We start from the raw sequence: 21,738 nt of genomic DNA, 5'->3' as shown, positions 1-21,738 counted from the left end.
TGATGATTTTCCCATTTTTTATCGACTTTTACCTATTTTTGGGCTATTATCGTGAAAAAAATCACAGTTCCACAATTAAACTTTTTTTCATACTTTCTATAAAGATGAAGTGGACCAATCTGAATAAATTTTTCTTACTATATGTAGGTGTTAATATAAGAAAGTTTATCATATTTTGACGCTTTTTTGTGTAAAATTTAACATGCTGTCAAATTTCTATTTTTGTGATTTTTCTCAGTTTTAAGAACAAAATGCATTATTTCAACTTTTTTTGTTATAAATGATTAAAAACATACATGGTATGGTATGATATGATATGGAATATACATGGTTTGTTAAATCATTTTTTGTATCCCTCACCCATTTTCTCAAAATTTTGGCTAAAAATACTGACTTGATTGGTCGTAAAATTTTAAAACTGGATAACTCAAAAACCGTTCATGTTAAAACACAATTTTTTCACAGAGTTATGTTTGATTATAATATTTTTAAAATTCATTGATATTTTCCACTTGTATCACATTTTTTCAAGAACGACATTTCAACGAGACTGAACGAGACTGAAAAGTCAGAAGAATACATCCTTAAAAGTAAAAACTTCTGATTTCTTGTCCAATAAACATAACAAGATTAACACAGAAAACAATATACAGTCGGGGGAAAATAAAGAAATAATTTTATTGGCCTTGACTACCCCGTCGTAAAATCAGTATTAATTTCAGTCCCCATGAATTATTTCTATTATACTATGACAAATACGGCAAAATCGTTTGGATCATAGAGTTCTTGAAGAGGGCAAATATTTGCCTTTCCCGTACATAAACACAGTTTCATATTGAAGTATATTGTATAAAGAACGGAACAAACTGATCTAATGACATGCCTAAACTATGTCCAATAACTGATATGTCAAAAATGGCTTATAAGTCATATATAATCGTTTGTTTATATTTCCTTGTTTCGACAACTTTCGGTTTCTAGATTGCCATCGGGGCGCTGTGATGACCTCCTTTCACATATTCATCATCCGTTAGTTAGATTACATTATAACTATTCATTTGAGAAAGGAAAATTGTATAAGTGACTTGTCATTTGTTTTCCAAACCATGTATTGTATAGATGTATGTTTTTATTTATCTGTTTCTAAATAAAATATTATTTACACTAACTATTCTCTTTCATTGCCTGTTACTTTTCTAAAATTTTGGAAAGATTATGCACTTGACAAAGGATGCATGTTTGATGAACGAAATGTCTAGTAGATGACCAAAACTTTGTCCGCAGGGAAAGAGTTTTTTTTTAGAAATACAAAAGAACTTGTAGAAAATTTTATATCTCGATCTTTTCCCGAAATAAGTTCTATTAAAACTTTTGATTTTTCAAACCCTGTATACCACCATTTCCTAATGTGAAACTGAATAATCGTTTAAACTGTTTTATCCAAAATGCTTTCAACAAAAAAAAAACGGAAGTAAACGCTTTAAATTCATTACTTTAAGATAGCATACGGCATATTTTGTTAATAGGAAACAAAAAGATAAAACATGCTACAAAGAGGAGCAAGCGATCAGAATATTGGAGTTTCTTATTGACAACATATTTGTTGAATTTGTAGGTACATTTTCCAACAAATTGTCGAAGTTCCTATGGGAAAGAACTGTGAGCCTCTCCTTAACAACCGCTTCTTATTTTTATATGAATCGTTGTTCCTTCAAACACTAGTAAAAAACAAGAAGATCAAAGAGGCCAGGTAATTTAATTTCACTTTCAGATACATTGATGATGTTCTTTCCATTAACAATCCGAACTTTTCTGATTGGATTTCATTGATATATTCCCCAGATTTTGAAATAAAAAAAACAACAGACACATCTTCCTCCGCCTCATAAGTAAACATAATCCTCGAATTTGACATGCACGGTCATTTAAATACCAGAATCTATGACAAACGAGACGATTTTAATTTGGAAACTATAAATTTCCTCCACCTCAGTAGTAATATACCAACTTCACCTGCATCATGTGATATAGGATATACAACTTATTCGGTATTCAAGAGATTTCAGCTCCTACTCAGACTTTGTAAAACGTCACCAGTGTCTGAGCAGAAAGTTGATGCACCAGGTGTATATCAAAGTCATTTTTCGAAAAAAAACTTACTCTGAAGAAGTAACTGTATTATAATTACAATGTCACACTTTCTTTGAGATACTATTGTTTCTGAGAGACAAATTGATGCCCTCGCATGTGCACGATTTTATTTAAAAATACACAAAGTTGATTATGGGAGCACATAGTGTAATATTTCACTGTAGGAAAAATACAAATGCATGCTCCAGTTCAACTTCCGTCCAAAAGAACAATTATAAATAAAACTTACAAACCTGATGACATGTACACCTTCAATTTATGAACAAACAGCCATCAAAGTGAAAACTCTCTAGCAAATAAAAACTATAGAATAAGTTAACTGGGAATGCTAAGAACCAGACATAAGTAAAAGAATATGCCCCCACAACATTTAGTTGCGGGGGCATACAAACTTTTTTTGTACACGTTTAGTGCACCCAACGGTATGCTGTCGATTGCAACCAGCTTTCAAGGTTCTATGTTATTTACGGAAAATACCATCCTTTCATGATTTTATTTTAACTGTTGTGGATATGTTACCCCGTCGCATTTTTTGGCCTGGTCAATTGTGCAGAGTTGCAGCGGTAGACTTTATGATCGTTGCTCGCTACTACTATGGGGTTGTCTAAACCTACTCCAATGTAAATAAACTGTTCCCGCCAAGTCTTAAAGGGAATGTACTGTAGAAGCAAATGTTATATTTACAACACGTGTTTCTGTCAGAAATCGTTTTGTTCAATTACCATATGTTGTCATATTGTTTAAATGTTACATTTGCCTTGCTAGAAAAAGTTGAAATCTGAGAAACTAACGCCAGTTTTGCACGAGGATAAATCACTATCTATTTATTTGTTTTTTGTTGTTGTTACTATTGAATCTAGTTCAAGGAGTTAATACCGTCAATGATTGTGATCATACACCAGAGGTGGAATGTAAATTTGTGGAAGAAGAAGAGTTGCTTTGCAGATATCCTCACAGCAAGGTCTCTTGAGATATTCAAAGCTCAGATGACCGAGACCTGTAATTTAATCAAATTAAACGAGAGTCTCGCGCAAATATCAAATTTAAATTTCTGGTATCTATGATGAGTAAGACAATCAACTTAATGACTTGAATTCGAGAATTGATAGGAACACAGGCTATTAGAAAATGCCAACAGATGGTTTGTGTTGGTGTATTTCAGTCTTCATATGATCATATGGTGGCTTTCGTTTTTTATTGGTTGTTTCAATTACTATTATTTGTGTCGATTGCAACCAGTCACCAGAATGAAATACTTCTCATATTATTTAGTCAGAGGAAGTAAAATTTCTTTTAAAAACATGCAATTGAATAGCAATATCATTTAAAAATTACTTCTTACTTCATAATTTTGTCATTTCTTGTTTTCAACCTAGTTAGACAATGACATTTTGAATTTTGAGTCATCGTGAGTGTTAATGCAACGTATCAACACAAGTAAACTAAACTCATACGATTAGTAAAACATTAATGAAATGTCCAATCACTTGAAATTAGCAAAATAAATAATTACCCATACTTGATAAGAAGGATTTTATGATTTCATCATTTCTTCAGATCGATTGGCATCATTGAGATGCTTATTTTAATTGAGTTTGCTCTCTTCTGCTATAGTATTACTCTTATGAAGACGATTTATATTTTAAACCAGTTTTAATATGCATATAATTCGATGAATCAATTTTTGTTGATAACTTACCCGATCAAAGAACCAGTACATTGGATATTTCTTCTTATGACTTCTTTTTCCAGCTTTGCATGTCCACACGCTACCTTTCGATGGTCGTTAATGTTCAGAAGACATATTGAATTGTTACACACTACTCCGACCTCAATCGAGATCTTGTTCAAAATATCCCTTGGATTAGTTTGTTTTCCTTCACTTTTAAAATAGAAGCTTATAGATGACTGAAGTGTCTTAGTTAGACATTCTTGAACGCTTGCAGCTATGTCAGGTGAAAGGTTCTGTAACGATTTTCGATTTATCAGCTTTACCATTACGCGGTTGTCTTCAAGACACATTCTGACTTCGTTTTCGTCATCCACCATAAAAATGGCAGCTTTGTGAAACAGACATTGCTTTTCACGTTCATCTTTCAAATGCAAGTGATTTGAAGCTGCACCAATAACCTTAAAGGCAAGTGCTGATGGAATAGATGATATTGCTAGGGTGTATGCTAGGACGATTGTGTTAGCATCACTAGTTCCATGTAAGAAAAAGTTTGGTGGAGGACTGGTTTTAACCATGCATGGAACAAGGAACCTCTCATCTCCGGAAGCTGAGCGATTGCTTTTTGGTTGGATGAGGATGTCTAGGTGTATAAGTAGCTTTGTAACAAAAGCTTTCAGTTCAATTGTTGGTAAATACTGATTGAAAGCGTCTTGTTTCCAAAGTCTCCATAATTTACTCTTGTATATATTTCCAGTTTGATCTAGGTTTTGGAGAATTTCTTTCAGCTCGACGTCGTCTGGCCAGAAAATCTCGTCCGTAATGAATGACCTCATTATATTGACCAGTACTGGTGTATGTATGATGACAAAACCTTCCAGGCCAGGTTGTTTGTAGTACATCAACTTTCCGGTTCTATGTTGGTTATGGAGGAAATCTTCTACTTGACCCTCTGTTAGAGCCAGATCTTCATTTAGCTTAGTCATGTACTCGAGTTGATCTGTCGAAATGATATTGATATTCTTGGATCTCATTTTATCTATTTGCAGTTCTAATGGCACCCATGCCATTGGTATACGTTGTCCCCATGTCGACTGTTGCATTGCAAATCTAACCAGTTGTTTGGTCAAAGCCTTGATCTCCGGGCATGAATACTGGTGCAATTGATGAAGTAGGCTGTATCGAGGAACATATGTTTTCTTTGCTCATGCTTTTGGAACAGCTTGGTAACTTCTCTCGTAAAATAAACTTTCCTGCTGAAAGCTTCTTCCCAGAAAAATAAAAAGTGGATGTTTCTAAAATAACAATTAGATAAATATAATTAGTGGTGTTTAAAAAAACAAACAACAAAAAACATCAAGGCTAACAACCATCCACAAAGCTCTACATAGAAGAACGATTCCGAAACAGGTACCAAATAAGAATAAATTGAACCCTAGTTTTCCGAAAGAGTCAGAACTGCTTACTACCCAAATAAAAATCCCCATATAAAAAAAACCAATACAAAAACAAAATATCTTAAGAAAATTCAAAACTGAAAATTCTTTATCAAATGGCAAAATCAATAGCTTAAACACATCTAAACATAAAACAAATCGAAAAATCAGTCACATTACGTACACGCATTTTTTCATTTAGATAAAAACGCAGATAAAACGGGTTGCATTGCTAGCTTAACTTGTATGAAATTTCCAAATATTAACAACTTTGTGTGAACGAAACAAACCGACTTATTGGGTAGAATCTAAAAAATTATGATACAGCATTTTACATTGTGTTATAATTTTCAACACTTAAAATTAAGAAAAACCAACAATTTTGCTTGCTATTAAAATAACAATATGTGCTGTGATTGCAAACAAAACAACTCTCCACAAGAGACTAAATGTCACAGAAATAAAACTAAATAAATATAAGTCATCGCACGACCTTCAACAATGTGCAAAGACCATAACGCAAAGTCAGCTATAAAATGCCCCGAAATGACAAATGGTAAACAATTCAAACAAGAAAACGAACAGCAGAATTTATGTAACGAAATGTTATCTTTAAACCTATCAAATATGTAGGTACAGCAATTTTATAGGTCTTCATGCTGAGAAAAAAATCGTATTTAATATTTAAACAACATTATACCAAGAAAGTTAAGACATATAAGTGCTCATAAAAAAGGACACATACGACAAAATATTGAGGTAGACGAACTTCAAACAAAACCTACGATGGAACAATTAACAATGTACATGATGTATGCAGCTTAACATTGGTACTGTTGTATGATTTTTGTATTTGAGTTTTTTGTAGAAAAAACGCGTGTCTGGCGCAAATATAAAACTTCAATCCTGATATCTGTCATGAGTTTATTGACGGTTGTGACACATCAAATAAATAAAGCTATAACCGGAAGCTACCACTAGTGCTGAATCTATGTGACCATATGATAGTTGTTTTCCATTCGTATGATTTGTTTAAGCTTTTGATTTTGCCATTTGGTTACGACTTTCCCATTTAATTTTCCACACACAGATACTCAAGTTGAACAAAAATCGTCGGTAGGGGACCAAAAACTTCAAATAGGAAAAAGGGCATTTGTCGTGCCCGTGTCTGCAGTAATGTTTTGTATTTAGAAAAGCGTAATCTGAGTTCTACTTATGAATTATCAAATCAAATATTTTCGTTACCACAAACTTCTACAAACCTTTACTCATTTATACTATAGATACAAAGATTTAATCTGCAAGTTTGGATATACCAGTAATAAACTTATACAAAACTGAATAGCACATCCTAAATTTTACGTTGATTTTATAAACCAGACCCGGAAACTTAGAACACATAGATCAATTTAAATGAACTTCTTCTAAAAGGTTACCTATTGAACACTTAAATCAAAACATTGAACTTTGTTTTTGTTGGTATAAATATTGATTTTGATATCAGTGAGTTAATACTATTCTAAACTTTATACATATGTAACTTATGGAGATGTATAAGTCCCCGTCCACGTACACTCTGTGCTAATGTTAGATGGATTTCATGTCCACTTGTATTTTTGTCCTTCTGATAAGTTGATTATTTTTAAACTGATTTTTATAGTTTTATTCTTATGTTGTGCTGGGAGGGCTGATCGCTTAAACATGTTTACCCCCACCACATTTGTATGTGGCAGTCCAAATTCAGGTGCCTGTAGTTCAGTGGTTGTCGTTGGTTTATGTGTAATATTTGTTTTTCGTAGATTGTTTCAGTGACTAATTAGGCCGTTAGTTTTCTAAATCGAACTGCTTCATATTTTTCATGTCGGGACCTTTTATACCCGCCACGGAATTTTCTGTCATTGTTAAAGGCTTACGGTTGCCTATAATTGCTACTACCCACAACGTTTGAACTTTTTTTCATTGGCAATCACACTTCATCTCATTATTATTATGTTCTATAACATTAAAAAATAATCCAATTTAATCAACATACTGGAGTGAAGTAATCACTCTGTGTTGCTGCAAAGACAACCATCGGCATTGTATCATCCTCTTCTGGACAGTATGTTAGAATTGAATTGATCCAATGAATGATTGACGCTTAAAAAGATATTTGCTAACAATATTTATCTTCTAGAAAACATACATCTTACGACTGTATAAGAATAGAGATTTTGCGTTTTATTTAAACATACATTTGAACCTCGTATCTTCATATTCCTGAACAGCAGTATAGTATTTGGTTGGTTTTGAATTAATCAACATGCAAGATCCTATACATTCATGATATATACCTTTATTTACTCAGATTAGATATTTTACATGCAATCGTTTGACATATACTTCTTATCACACATAGTAAATGAACAGGAAGATTTTGCATGATTAAAAATAAGACAACTTTCATAATCATTATACAGTCATATCATAAAGATGTAAACAAAGAGAGGACATGCGTGGATCCAGTGGGGCCTGGATTGCCAAGCTTTCACTTTTGTAAATTTTTTTTGATTAATTATACAGGGAATCATTGAAGCATGATTGGTGCGGTCTCCTCTTAGGGCAGACTGAGCCCCCGTCCCTAATAAATAATTCTCGATCGCTGCTGCAGGACACCGTACGGTTTTCAAAAATGCGAAACACTAACTTGATGATATGTTATACAATGTTCTGATTTCGTTCATTTGCAGTGATTTTCATTAGACGATTGTAAAATTGTAAAATATGAATATGAAATTATCGTTCTTCTGCATTTATACATGCTTTTAAACCTAGCTTTGGCTGTTCCTACATTCCGAGGTGACATCACCTTGGGGATATTCCTTTAGTGGTGTCTTCAGTTCATACCTTCCATTGAATATAATGATGAACGAACCTTGATGTTAAATAAATAATTGATGGGTCATATCATATGACCGTTGTCCCCCAAAGTCTACCAGATCAGACGGGGCAATTTCGATAATGTATAGACCATTTCTTACTTCTTTTAAAATATCTTCTCGATCCGTATAATGATTTAATTTTGAAACGTTTGGTTTATTACTAGGTTCATCTTGTATACGTTCTTCTTTAGGAAGTACAATTGGTTTTGGTCTTAATGCTGGGGCTGGAGTGAACGAACTTGTGATAGTTTTTTTCTGGAACTAGCACAGGTTTGATTTCTTGTTTGTCGACCTCTTCTGTTTTGAAAGTTCTCATTCCATTTTTTAATTTTTTTTACGAAGTTTCAAACCCCAGATTTAGATTTATTATCTGTCGTTAGCTTGTCTGGAGAACATTCGGTTTTACGGGTGATCCGAGACTTTTGGTCAAACTTAAAATGTTCTCTTAGCATGTCGAACCAAATAATTGTTGTCAACTGATTGCATTCCACTTATTTTCTCTTTTTTAATTGTGGCTATTAAGTTGGAAATATGCGAAATAAAACGGCTAAGCATCTGTCTGGTACGGGGCACGAGGCTTGTTTTGCTACTCTATGTTTGCTAGCGGAAATTGAACCCTTTGACCAAATCCAACCTAGGATTGTAATCGATTTTGGGCAAATAACAGTTTTGCTAGGTGATAGACAAATTCTGGATTTTACGCGACTGACAAACGCAAGCCAAACTGTGTAAAAGCTTCTCGGGTATAACCGCCGCAAAATAAGTCATCTGCTATAAATTTAGTTACGCAACCTTTTTGTAGGAAATATTAAACAAAACGACACATTAGTTCTTCAAAAGCCATTTCGAAACCCGGCTGTCCAACCGCACAACGTGTATGTACTCTACGATAAAGGGTCGCAACTCTGCAATACTTCATCGAATCTTTAGCCAGGGGAATTTGATAAAATGCGCTTGTAAGATCAGACTTGATTACATTTTTCCACTGTGTGATCGTACGGAGTATGGAACTAATGCCGGGAAAAGGAGAGGGTTGAGGCTTTCTATATCTGCCAACAACGGTGATAGCTGTTTCAAGTCGAAAACAACCGGAATACTTTTTTGACAATAAATGAATGGTTAATTTTCTCGACAGTACTTCCTACGTATTATGATTCACAAAACACTCCTTTACGTTCCATTTTGTAAAATTTGTTTTGGAGTTCAACCGAATTGGTATTTTTTTTAATGCTGTGGCATTCTACCTTTCCGTGGTGGAGACTGGACATTATCCATATTGCAGATGCTTCACAGGGCATATTGTCCCATCGTACCCTTCAAAATTAGGACTAAAACATTTCTTTGTATGAGTTGCGGTACCGATGTGTTATTTACGTCGTGTATTTTGCCTGCGACAGACTGAGCAATTTGAGGACTGGGTCAATTTTTTGTACGAAAAGCATCAGTGTGAGGCTAAATCACAAAAACGCAATCCGATTCTATTTTGTCGTATTAACCGTAACATCCTGGTCAAACTACTGAACTTGCCGAAGAAATGCCTGTGTAACTGTGTTCTTCTACGTACGCGAGTATTACTAGAGTTGATTTCCTCTTTTGAGCTACCATTACTTACAGATTCCTTGTCACGAATTACGGTTTTATATTTGCAAGAGAAAATCGCGATTTCATTCGCTTACATGAATGGGGAAACCTTCTTATATATCTACGTCCAAGTGATTCACTAGTAGGGCCTCTAATGTAACTCGATTTCGTCTCTTGAAAGTGTAAACAAATATTCATCAACTATGTTGAACAGGGTAACTGCGTCAGTTTGTCAAGCGGAATGGTTGCTTTTCTTGATTGTCACGTCGATGTAATCCGCAGAAGAAGCTTTTATCATACTCACCCCAGAAACCGTATATACCGTTAGAGCAATCAGAAAATGATACTAAAATGGCTGAAAGTAAGGGGACTGTTTAGTGCTCACCCGTATTAAGCAGATACAACTCTAAGCTTACAAGGACCTACTTATCATTTATTTTTTTTTAGACTTGTTCATTATCAACATTGTCCTCAGACTCACTATTACCTACTTCTGTACAGTAAGATTGCATAACTCTGGACATATATTGTTTGTCATCATTGGGTATGAAGTATTTACAAGAACTTAAAAATTGTTTGGACGGACGGCTAATTTTGTTACATAGAGAATACCACTTTATTTGACCAATTCTTATACTACCAGACTTCTTTGAACTTCTGTCACAATGATAGTCTTTAATTGACGCCCATAAAACCATTGCATCAAGGGCTGAATGAACTTCGTCAAATAAACTATCAAATAGCTTTGAAATTTTCAGATTTCAAAGACGGTAATGTTGTTTTTATTTTTATCGTAATTAAGTTCCATATGGCTGTTTTAACTATGTTGGGCAAGTCACGATTAAAAATTCTTACCTAAGTAAGCCCGATCAGGTTTTCCAAATCAGGCGATAGTTATTCGTCAGCTTCATTGACTTTTCCGTGGTGATGAATATTGTCAACGGCACGAATCAAATTGTTTTAAAAAAAACTAACCAAAAGCGTCGAAAAAAGTCATCAGGACGTTCATTTGGTGCTATAAAAATCAAGTAAGTGTCCATTAGTAGACTGAAATCCGTAGTGAAGATGACTTGACTGCCAAAAAGAATTAATTGATGTCGAATTTTTAATTATAGCTATTCTTGAAATAATACGACAGTAATTAGCTATTTTACTAAGCATAAGAATGTATCATAAGCAACCTCCTCGCTATCATCAGCAATGCCACGCAAATGAATTGCGTTGTTTTCTTCAGCCATGTAAATCTATCTACAAGAAATGCTGCGACGTTTTGCTCAAGGGACAAGGTATATTTTAAGTTTTGTCTCCATGCTTATAACGATGTAATTGCATCATCTTTTGAGAGTGACAACTGTTTTGGGACACGTGTGCCTACCATTCTGTAAAGATTAGTTTAGTCCAACGATAGAAAATGTTGTCGTGTTAGTTAGAATAAATGACAAACATCCATGATCACTTTTTACTTCAGTGTAACAATGTTCAAATTCTTAAGTTATTTGAGCTGTGGTTTATTTAAACCGCTGCCGCCACGCCATTACAGAGAAAACACATGTGATTATTCGGAAGGCACACTTACTAGGCGATGTCAGTCGGTAAACAATAAAGGGAAATAACCCATCAATAAATATACATGTTTATGACACATGCAGTAAGGGAGATAATACTAATCAAAACATGTTGTAGATACGCGCCCGCTTTCGGATAAAGCTACTTACATTCTAATCCAATTTACATTTTTTGTTATTCAAAATATTGTTCAGATATCATTTTAACTTACGCTCCGACACATCAGAGATATAACAATTGTATATCAACTGGACCAGGTCCCAAGATATAAAGAAAGCCATCTATCCGATAACAATTGCATGCTCCAGATTTGCAGGGACAAACCTAATTTACTACGAGTTAAATTAACATCAAACCATCCATTGGTAGCCTTCGACTGTTTTTGATCTTTTGTCGGGTTGTTATCTCTTTTACACATTCCCAATTTCCATTCTCAATTCTATTTGTCCTCAAAAATATACAGTTAATGGATTGAATTAAGTTGAGATGATAATACCGGCTGGAATTGCACCAGTAAAGATGGTACACAGGTGGTCGGTTGTGCGCATATGTATGAGTTTGACTGTCCCTCTGGTATCTTTTGTCCCTCTTTTGATTCCTAAATATGGTGGCTCGTGTATACCAGTTGGGATCTAGAGACACCAAGCTCCAACCTATTCTGATTTTAATCGGTTTTGTTTATTGAGGAGTGACACTTACACTTTTATTGATTGACCGAGGTTAAGATCCAATTACATTTTTATAGTGAAGGGACTATATTCACATGTGTGCTTCATTTCGCGTACTGTTTCATAATAAACTAGAAACAAGCCACCATTTATGTTGAAAGTCGCTTTGCTTTCTAAATGTTTGCTAGAACACACTATTTTGTGAACTATAGCATAGGGTACTTTTCAAAAATGGCATCTGTTGTAAGTGAATTAGTGGAGAAACGAAATAAAGAAGTAAACATTCCTGCAATGGACACATCATTTAAGCCAAGATTTGGCCTTAGCTATTGCAAGCCGTTCTCGTCAAAACTATGTTTAAACCATTTTTCGAAAAATTTATACACTGAGAACTACAATAAAGCACAAAGAGATTTAAAACCTTTAAAACACACACTGAGAATTAAAAATTACACACTGAGAATTAAAAATGACACACTGAGATTTCATAAAGACGCACTGAAATTACAAAAATGAAAAACACACACTGAGAATTGAAAATTACACACTGAGAATTGAAAATTACACACTGAGAATTGAATATAACACACTGAGAATTGAAAATTACACACTGAGATTTCAAAAAGACACACTTAGAATAAATAAACTGAAAACACACACTGAGAATGTGAAGTTACACACTGAGAATTTAAAATTGCACACTGAGAATTTAAAATTATACACTGAGATTTGTGCGAACTTTTTATGCGAACATATCTAATTAGCATACTTAATCTGAATCTATTACAAGCTGTTACCTAGTCTTTATCTTCCTCCTCTAGCAGGAGCTTCGCTTCTACAGCGTACTTCTTATTTCCACCCTAACCTTTTCACACGGAGCACTCATTAAATAATTTATACGTAATTATTTTAACAGTAACATATATACAGCATGCGGAATAATCCATCACCATGTAAATGAAGTTAACTATATAAATTACACGGTCCAATCATCCATAGCCGGTTACCTATTTATATCTCCACATCAAATAGGCTAAACTTTCATGCCCTCTTATTAGCATTTATTGTTCGAACGCTATCCTTATAATTGTAAAATCTAAAAAATTTCACTGTTTATTACATTATATTCTATATATGACACTCCTGCCCTCGCATACGCGTTTACTGTTCAAACACTATCCTTGATATCTTAAAATCTAAATAAAGCTTAAAACAACTAGGGAACAGAACTCGTTAGTCCTTCGATTTGGTTCCAAAATATTTATAAAAAAAACTTTAGAAATACAAGAACAAGAAAAATACCCACTTACTCTTAATACTAAATGTAACCAAATGGTGAACAAATTTATTAAAATTATTAGAAAACATTAGAACAGTTTGCCAAAATATGCAATGACATTTTTACTCAAGTGTCTATTACAGCATATGAACGTAACAAACATATAAAAGATTACCTTGCGAAATCAGGTTAACAGTTGGAAGACTTTTGAAAAGGCACCCATGCTTAAACAATTTTAAGTTAAAAAAAAATCCCGATACACTGGTAGTTATGATCTGAATTATAGGCAACAAACTTATGAATATGGGCGATGTTAAGTCTTGAAATTTATTACGAATGTTGGTTGGAGGAATCGCATTTCATTATAATGACAAGAGTTCTTGAGATCAAGATATTAATCTGTTAAATTAATCATCTCATGAATATTCATTAATAATTTGCATATTAATCTCAGTGTGTACTTTTGAAATCTCAGTGTGAAATTAACAATTCTCAGTGTGTGTTTTTCAATTTATTTCATCTCAGTGTGTCTTTTTAAAATCTCAGTGTGTAATTTTGAATTCTCAGTGTGTGTTTTTTATTTTTTTAAATCTCAGTGTGTATTTTTTTTCGAAAAAAGGGTTAAACATAGTTTTGACGAGAACGGCTTGCCATACTTAGCCAGTACAACGCAAGTATACCAAACGTACATAACAAACTCCTTGCCTTAGGTCTTTCTTCAATTAGTACACATGAATCATCAACCGCACTAACTCTATTGAATGCAAATTTGGTGTCTTCACCTAAAGTCGGAAGTCTATGTCAGGGCCCATTGCCCTGATGAGACGATTCAAATTATTAACAACAACCTCCTTTTATGAACAGAAACCTCTAGTACAGATCAAGGATACCAGCAATTGGATTATATGTCTTTTTACGCACACTTACAACCTACTATAACATGTATAAATCAATCATTTTTGGTTCAGAGCAGCACAGCATTACAGAAACGATTGACTGCAAGTATATCTATCAAGTTTCTCCAATGTTGACTGCAGTGCCTACTAACAGTTTCATCCCTGTCGAACCAATGTCAAATCCTCCTCCCACATTTATTACTCCAATTATAACTACATCATCAGCCCCTGGAGCTCTAACAAGCTTGCCACAACAGCAAGCTGACATCACTGGACGATACAGAAAGGGCAAAGAAAACCAAAAGAGAGTGACATCAGCTTTTTAAAAGACTCCTCTGCGCAGAGAGAATATACACGATGACAAGAAAATTATGGTGCAAGAAACCGGAGCCGAAGCCCACAGCTCCCAAACAAATGCAAATATTTAATGGAAGAGGGTCTATGACTTGGGATGCTTTTATTTACCAATTTGAACGGACTGCCAGTAGATGACAATAATAAAACAGGAAATGTATGGGATGTAAAGATAAAGATTCTGCTAGGTATGTAAATAAACTCATCATAGATACCATGGGACAAACATATCTAAAAATGTTGCCAAATACAGCTAAGGTAATATATGCCTGAGGTAGAAAAGCCTTAGTATTTTAAAAAACTCGAAATTTTGTAAACAGTTAATTCCTAAATATAACCATATCTATGACAATTCATGTCAGCACAAACAGTGCTGACTACTAGGCTTGTGATACCCTCAGGGAAATAAATCTCCATCAACAGTGGCATCGACCCAGTGGTTGTAAATAAACTCATCAAAGAGATCAAAAAGGCGTTTAAACAATTGAATACCTCAATATGCAACCAGAGACGATAATGGAGAAAAAAGTACCAATTATGCCCATCGGCAAGTCTCCTTTGCTGATGGCGCAGTATAACCGACCGATAAAGGGAATTTTGAGCAGTCCTTTCGAAAATGAGGTGCATAATCTCACTCAAATTGTCACAAAACTAGCTGGTGTTATGCCTTCAACTAATCAGCATAACCGTGGATTGGCCAAACAATTTAACCTTGGGCCTTCAGTCCAATATTATCGTGGAAGATCACCAGATCAATCATCTTTGATATCCAAGGGTTACGATCCACTCCCGTTCTCTTCACCCTTGACAGATTAAGCCAACATTTGTGAAAACAATGTTGCGCCATTCATCGGAAGATTAAAGTCACGCCCATTCCGAATACATTTTTTTTTACCAATGGTAGCACATGAACTCTTCAATTTGGATGTAAAACACGGTGGCGTCTTAATTCTACACAATTGATAAAGCCGGAAACGAAAATATACGTCTACATTCATGCATTTGTGCATGAAACATACAAAGGACCTTCTACTAATTGATTAAAAACATTCAAGTTTAATAAATATAGTCGTATGTAAAGACTTGTTACACAATAAACACGTGACAATTGTTTACAAATACTTTCTACATTTACACGTGATCATGTTATAGGCGTTTTCGACTGCAACCAATAAAAATCCTTACCTTGTGTCTCCGAAATTTTATCTCAATCATCCAAGGGTGATGAGAACGGAAGTGGATCGTAACCCTTGGCTAGCGAAGATGCAGATCAATGGAAGATAACCTGATACATATACGCGTGGAAGATCCCCTGAACAATGCAAGCGCGGAAGATCGCCAGATAGAAATAAATTCAAGTGCACTGCCTATCGACCAGCAACACCCCACCAAGTCAGAGATGATATAGTCCATAAGGACAACGGTAAGCATCTCAACGAACAAACTGCATAAATCTCAGGTATTTCAGACAACGGTAACCTTCACCAGGATACAGAGAAAATCAAAGCATAAATCCAAACATCGGATTTTTTAAACAACAACGGATAGTAGCAGTAAGCCAACGCTCGACTCCCAAGTATATTGCCATGAAACATCACCTCATGACAAAACCGAACAGAGGCCCACGTCCTCGTCCGATATTGTTACCAAGACTAACCATTAGAAACAGCCTAGCAGTACAAGGTATTTTATATCACCGGAATGTGAACATAAATGTGGGCACTGTTGCAATGATAACAATAGTGAATGAGAAATTATTTTTAGAAGATATTGAAGATTTGAAGAGACCGTAATGATATGTGGTTTGGGTGAACAGATTGTTACTGGGAAGATTATAAAGAACACCTCTCTCGACATTGATACAGTAAACATACAACGGGATGTATGCAAAGCATCCCTTAACAGACAATGTTATACTTGGTTTTAAATATTTTGGACACACTGGGCGCAGTGATAAATCTGAGTACTCCCACATTTACCATCAACAAAAAAGTGATGAATGCGGCATTTGTTAACATTGAATTGAGATTTCAACTCAGTAAGTTTGCATAAAACAAACAATCACAGTTGCGCCAAACTCTGAAATGACTATTACCATGAAATCTAATAAAAGCGCTGACCAGGAGTTCCTTTAAGAACCATGCCCGCTGACTAGTTGGAAAAGGAAATAGTTGTCCCTAAACCGTTTTAAATTATGGCAATCGTCACATCCGTCTGAAGAAAGCTGCACCTTAACTGGTTACATAGAATAATTTGACGATATAGTGGGTACGACAGTTGAAAATATGAAAAGTGATGCTAGACTGCCTCAAAATTCAGACAAGTTACCTTATATGCCATCACATTAAACCGACCTATATCAATGTTTAATCGACTCACTTCAACCCATTTCATTCCAACCATTTAAACGGAAAGCGATTAAGAACAATAACAATAACATCTTACATATTGATAAACATTTTGTTTTTCAATATTTGTTTTTTGTATATACAGCCATATTTGCAAAATTAATGTATGCGTGCTCGAAATAACCTAACTATTTTATTTATATTCAAAAATTAATTGATAACACATTCAAGAACATGAGGACCATTTTTTTAAGGATCATTACTTTAATTTCCGAAATTATTTATAATACCTCGCGGACAATCTTGATATTCGTAACGTTTTTCCGCCATCTTGAAAATGCAGCCATATTGGATTTTTCTGAGTGGGTCCATAGCTAAAATCAAAGGGTATGTTACAAGTAACTTCTGTGCAAAGTTTCATGCTTTCCGCAACAAGTGATCAATTCCGCTCTTTATCTGCACCAATCAGCCAGACTAATAGTTTGTCTTAATATAATATGGTTTTGACATTACGTAATGAGGTTCTGATATTACTCTAGATGGAATAGACATAACTTAATAATATTTCGATATTACATAATATGGTTTCGTATTGACTTGATTATAGGTTTTGTCATTACCCGATGTGGTTTCACCATTATTTAATGTTGTTGTGTTATTAGGTTTTGTGCTTTTTAACATTATGTGATGTGAAAGTGACTTAACGATGAGTCTTATGTTGACGAAACGCCCGTCTGGCATCTTAAATTATAATAATGGTACCTTTGTAAATTGATGAACGTAATGTCGATTTGTTATTTCGTAATGATAATTTGTCAATTCTTTATATGGCGGCTTTAACATTACGTAATGATGTTTCAAAATTTGACGATTTTACACTACATGATGTGTTCGTTATAAAATGTGATCTGGTCCTGTCATTCTTTGATGTGGTTATTCCATTAATTGATAAAGTAAAACCACGTGACCATTTTGATAAAGTATGTTTGCTTGGTCAAATATTTTATTTCCTACAAAAGAAGAAACGCCTTTGCTCAGTCAATTATATCACTGTTCATATATTGCAATATATAATTCTGAAAAATTTAAATAGGAAGAAAATATTCTATTATAGGTTTTACGCCTATTTTGAGATTTTTTACCTAATAGTTTACGAAGAAAATTTAAACTGTATTCTCATTAAAAATATTCTTATTGTATTGCACGTAAATTATTTCATACAAAAAGCGAATTTCCATTGAAACGGTAACATGCTTTTCATTTCGTATTGCGTCATTTAAAGTTTTAAACACGTATAGTATGTCAAATCTTACAATTTTGTTATTTATTTAACACACGATAACCCTTGTCACATTAGACAAAATGTAAGTGCATTTACGTCTCAAAAGTCCTCCATGATAACAAAAATCAATCGAGTTATTGTCAAATTCTTTAGTAACGTAGCCTTCTTTACACCTATATATTAAAACATGATAATGTGATAGATTGTCAATGCAGTATTAAAGACCCGTTTTCGTCCGTATTCAATATAGACGCCATATTGTATTAAGTGTATGTAAATTCAAAGACGGAATTCTGAAACAAAATACATATGAAAATAATCCTGAATCTAAATGTGTTGTATAAACAAATCGAAACGATAAATTAGTGGTGAACAATTACAATGTTGATAAAATTATGATAGAATTGCTGATGAAACTGTTTTAAGCGGATCTGTTCTATTGTTGACTGTGAAAATGTTTTATGAAATTTAATTATTATCACTGAAATAGTATATATTTGTTTAGCGGCCAGCTGAAGGGCGCCTCTGGGTGCGAGAATGTCTCGCTACATGGAAGACCTGTTTGTGACCTTCTGCTATTGTTTTTTTTTCTGTGGTCGAGTTGTTGTCTCTTTGACGCATTCCCTTATTTCCATTCTCAATTTTAATTAAGATTTATTAAAAGAATTCTCTCTTGGAGTTTATTTAAAATAAAATGCAATCGTTCTTTGACAATCAAAGGCTTCTGTGGTAAAAGTGTGCGAGGAAGAAGAATAAGCCTCTTCTCTATATCAAGTAAAATAAGAATAAACGTTTATTGTTGAAAGAAAAACCCTGAGCTTGGAGGACGTTTTACATGAATCAAAGCTTATTTAATCAATATTAAACTTAAACTACTATGTTGATATCTTTTCAAAATAAGAGCCAATTCTGAATTTGTGAAGGTTTTTAAAGTAAGTTTAAAAATTATTACACCAGGGTTTTCAATATCACAAACTAATCAAAACATTTACTAATTTTATCATCGGTATAAGGAAATTATTCGTAAATATAACTCAACATGCAGACATCTGATACGTTCAGGTATTTCACATCCAATATTTTATTGTAATATTCTTTACAAAGCACAAAAATGTCAGTATTCATCTCAAAAACTTACAAAACCTTTAAACAGACTTATTAAGAAGGAATATAGTTACGATACTGTTGTCAGATCATTAAAGATTGCATATTTTGGCTTTAATATTGATTCACTTATAGGGTCTTTGCATCGGAACTAAACACATTTATTTAAACAACAGTTTTTTGCATGACACGGGTTATTTTCGTCTCATATATTTTATGATATTATGATACTATACCCATAAGGGGAGGGATTGTGCCTGATATTCAAATGATGAAGACATAATCTTTCAATCAGTTCAAATGAGATGTGGAGCTGGCATGTCAGTTAACTGCTAGAAGTCTGTTGTTATTTATGTAATATTGTCATTTTGTTTATTTTCTGTTGTTACATCTTCTGACATCGGACTTGGACCTCTATTGAACTGAATTTAAATGTGCGTATTGTTATGCGTTTACTTTTCTACATTGGCTAGATGTATAGGGGGAGGTTTGAAATCTCATAAAGATGAGCATACATTTTTGTGGATCGAATCAGTCAATCAAATGATTTATCTTTGTTTCACTTTCAATGTTGACATTCTTTTCTTTTAAATAACTTTACATTCAATGTACGTATTATCCATCTGAAGCTAAAGGGTTAAATTGAAATTCATATGAATACGGATTCAATGAGGTCGAATTATTCATTTCCATATGATTAATTGAAAATCAATGTCTTTTACCTTATTATGACAAAATTGAAGCATACTGACTGCTAAAAGCTAATTATTATTTCACTATTTGCATTTCATTATTAATTTAGAAAATACAAAAGATATTAAATTTTTTATTTAATCATAGCTAGTGCCCTTTTAACTTAAACATTGGGGAAAATATGGGAACTTTATTTAGAGACAGATCTTCATGTTATGTGTAAACTTGTTTACTTGTATAAAAGAAAATAAATGATTATTAACGTTTTTTTTAAAATACTAAATATTCGTGTTTTTTAAATATGTTTTTTAAGTTAGCCTTTTAAGAAGAGGTAGCTATAAATTTGTTTTTATACTAGAAAGATAGTGAAATATTCAGTTTTTACTCGAAGCATAAAAACAATTTCAGTTACACCATTCTGTCTTTTTGTTTTCATAAAGCATATTGTAAAACCTCATATTCTATTTGAACCTTCTATCTCGTAAATTTATTTTTATTCACAAAAATAAGTTGTTGTGAACACTCAATGCGAGTTTCGGCAATTTTGCTTGACTTATAGCTTAATTCATATCACGGGAACCCATGCCTTTGATTGTATATTTGAAAAAGAGTATGAAAATATATGTTAGACTCAGATCGACGTCCGGCCTCTAATCGACGTCCGTTCCTCCACTCGATGGCCGTTTCTCAAATCGACGTCCAAATCTGACGTCACATTCTCAAATCGAGGTCAAATATTTTGAAAAGTCTAATGGAAGTCCGATGTGACGTCATGTTTTTACAAAACTACGCCCGATTGATTGCAGGCGACGTCTTTAATCGATGTCCAATATCAATAAATGGTAAACTACTGGACTTATTGTTTAAACTTATATATGTAAATGTTTTGTATGGTTTAAACATTTGTACATACTTTCAATATAGATTTGTTCTACCCGAAATAGGTATCATAGTTACGACACTGTTGTCAGGTCATTAAAGATTGCATATTTTGGCTTTAATATTGATATACTTATAGGGTCTTTGCATCGGAACTAAACACATTTATTAAAAAAAAAAAACCAGTTATTGGCATGACACGGGTTATGTTCTTCTTTATTTTCATGATAGTATGATACTAAACCCCTAACGGACGGGGGGGGGGGATTGTGCCTGATATTCATATGATGAAGACATAATATTTCAATCAGTTTAATTGAGGTCTGGAGCTGGCATGTTAGTTAACTGCTAGTAGTCTATTGTTATTTATGTATTATTGTCATTTTATTTATTTTCTTTTGTTACATCTTTTGACATCGGACTCGGACTTCTCTTGAACTGAATTTTAATGTGCGTATTGTTATGCGTTTACTTTTCTACATTGGCTAGAGGTATAGGGGGAGGGTTGAGATCCCATAAACATGTTTAACCCCGCCGCAATTCTGCGCCTGTCCCAAGTCAGGAGCCTCTTGCCTTTGTTAGTCTTGTATGATTTTTAGTTTTAGTTTCTTGTGTATAATTCGGAGTTTAGTATGACGTCCATTATCACTGTACTAGTATACATATTTTAGGGACCAACTGAAGGACACCTACGGGTGCGGGAATTCTCGCTACATTGAAGACCCATTGGTGGCCTTCGACTGTTGTCTGCTCTATGGTCGGGTTGTTGTCGCTTTGACACATTCTCCATTTCCTTTCTCAATCTTATCATGCATATAAAAGTTTATCTTGATAAAAAGTTAATCGAATCCATCTATATAGTAGTGTCATTCCTATTCCTTTTCTTATTCCTATCCATGTTAATAAATGAC

This window comes from Mytilus galloprovincialis, chromosome 11, assembly GCF_965363235.1.
Source record: "Mytilus galloprovincialis chromosome 11, xbMytGall1.hap1.1, whole genome shotgun sequence".
In the NCBI taxonomy this organism is placed as follows: Eukaryota; Metazoa; Mollusca; class Bivalvia; order Mytilida; family Mytilidae; genus Mytilus; species Mytilus galloprovincialis.
This window is presented reverse-complemented; position numbering follows the sequence as displayed.